General features: G+C 52.1%; 1 protein-coding gene across 1 annotated transcript in view; it reads right to left on the reverse strand.

Moving 5' to 3' along the window:
- The window catches only part of ift81 (intraflagellar transport 81 homolog), a 23,837-nt gene that overhangs the window by 11,041 nt on the left and 10,296 nt on the right, over positions 1–2,500 (reverse strand). The window lies entirely within an intron of this gene.

Below are 2,500 nucleotides of genomic sequence, written 5' to 3' on the forward strand. Positions count from 1 at the left end.
GACGACAATAAGTCTGTGTGTGGCAGAGAGTGGTATGTCACGCAGCCTTTAGCACTTTTATGGCAATAACAGTAAATCCTAGGGCTCTGGGTTCCCATCAGGCCTGCGACCTTTGGTCTAGTTCCTCTCCTCTCTTTGACAGGTCAAGCACCGAGTTCACATGCCTGGAAATCTGTCATTCCACACACACTCACATGCTGTCCTGTCATTTACCGATGTCTGTGTGTGTGTGTGTGAATGAATGGTATGAGTAGTATGCATGTGTGTGTGTATGTGGCAAGAGCATGCAGGTGTGTGTGACAGGAAGAGAGGGAGAAGCTAAGAGTCTCCTCTATGCTGGTAGCTGGCCACAGGGATAGTGGCTGTGTGTGTGTGTGTGTGTGTGTGTGTGTGTGTGTGTGTGTGTGTGTGTGTGTGTGTGTGTGTGTGTGTGTGTGAGTGGCAAGAGCATGCAGGTGTGTGTGACAGGAAGAGAGAAGCTAAGAGTCTCCTCTGTGCTGGTAGCTGGCCACAGGGATGGTGAATGGAGACCCAGCACAGAACAGAGAAGACCATCTGTGTGTGTGTGTGTGTGTGTTTGTGTACTGTGTAGTGTGTGTGCATATGTTTGGGTGCTTGCTGCAGGTGGTGGGTGACTGGAAGAGGAGTGGTGGCTGTTAGTGTGTGTGTGTGTGCGTGTGTGTGTGTGTGTGTGTACAGGAGGTGTGATGGGGACATATCTTTGTGGTGTGTGTGTCTGTGTGTGTGTGTGTACAGGAGGTGTGTTGGGGACATCTCTTTGTGGTGCGCTCTAGAAACCTGATCTGACAGCCCCCGGCTGGAGACACAGCACACAACTTCATCTGGCACCAACACCTCCAGCCGGCCACACACACCACTGTCACTCTCGCCCTCTGTCCGTTTATCTCTCTCCCTCCCTCCCTCCCTCTCTCTCTCTCTCTCTCTCTCTGTCTGTCTCCCTTGCTCTCTCCCTCCCTCTTTCTCTCTCCCTCCCTCTGCCTCTCTCGCTCCTCTGCTGCAGAGACAGGGCCCTTGTTGTGTACGTCCACTGGCTATAAATGCCCCCGAGACACAGGAGAGCGGCTGCTGCTGCCCGAGGGGTCACAGAATGTGCTGTATGCGCGGTGGGGCACGCGTGGCTCGTGGCACTGCCTTTATGCGCCGGGTATTTTCAGACGCCAAGGGCAGACAAGGTTGGGCACAGGGGATTAGCACAGCACAATAATGCAGCACTGTGTTCTCCCTACACATACGTGCATGTCCTCACACGAGGAAAACAACAGAACGAAACACACACACGCTCTCTCTCTCTCACACACACACACACACACACACACACACACACACACACACACGCGCACACACACACACACACACACACACACGCACGCACACACATCCTCAACGGCACCATATATAGCTTCCACTCACGTTTGCAGTCCTGCAATTATTTACCATGGCACCAGCCATGAAGGCGTGAAGACAGCGGTCTGAATTACACAGATTCATCTGGCTAAATGTGTGTGTGTGTACGTGTGTGTGTGTGTGTGTGTGTGTGTGAGAGAGAGAGAGGACCAACAGGAGCACAAGACTGGTGCCGTCAGGGAGGGGGGGAGACACTGGAGGGGTTGATAATTCTCATCTGGCGTGCAAGTCAGTGATCCACGCCTTCCATCCAGGCCTGAAACAACCGTTTGGGTTTCATTTTACATTTCAGTGGTCTGATAGGAAAAGTGGGTGCTTGGGAGAGGTGGGGGGTGGGATGGGGTCGGGCATTGGGGAGTATTAAATTGAAAGAGGGAAAACAGGGGAAAGCGGGCTTATAAGGTCAGTGCACTCGCTGTGGTGTGACGCTCACTGGAGTTCAGAGGAAAAGCTGCTGACGTCCTCACACAGTAACCAGCTACTGCTAATCTGGCCAAATGATGTGACACAAACACATGCAGTCCAAGGTGTTGAGCCCCAGCACTTAGAGGAGAGGACTCAGAGGCAGTAGAGAGGGATAGAGAGAGATAGAGAAGGGGGGAAGTGGAGAGAGAGAGAGTGATAGAGAGATAGAGAGAAAGGGCGGGAAGTGGGCAAGAGTGGGTGATATAGAGACAGAGAGAGATAGAGAGAGAGAGTGATAGAGAGATAGAGAGAAAGGGCGGGAAGTGGGCAAGAGTGGGTGATAGAGAGACAGAGAGAGATAGAGAGAGAGAGTGATAGAGAGATAGAGAGAAAGGGCGGGAAGTGGGCAAGAGTGGGTGATAGAGAGACAGAGAGAGATAGAGAGAGAGAGTGATAGAGAGATAGAGAGAAAGGGCGGGAAGTGGGCAAGAGTGGGTGATAGAGAGAGAGAGTGATAGAGAAAGGAAAAGAGAGAGAGAGACAATGACGGTTCAGGAGAATGAGCAGTGACAGACTACAGCACACAGATGCACCCAACACTTGTTGTGTGATATACAGCGCAGGGGCCAACTGACAGCTCTGAAAATGCCAGCCGTGTGTGTGTGTGTGT

The sequence above is a fragment of the Clupea harengus genome, chromosome 7 (genome assembly GCF_900700415.2).
Source record: "Clupea harengus chromosome 7, Ch_v2.0.2, whole genome shotgun sequence".
Lineage (NCBI taxonomy): Eukaryota > Metazoa > Chordata > Actinopteri > Clupeiformes > Clupeidae > Clupea > Clupea harengus.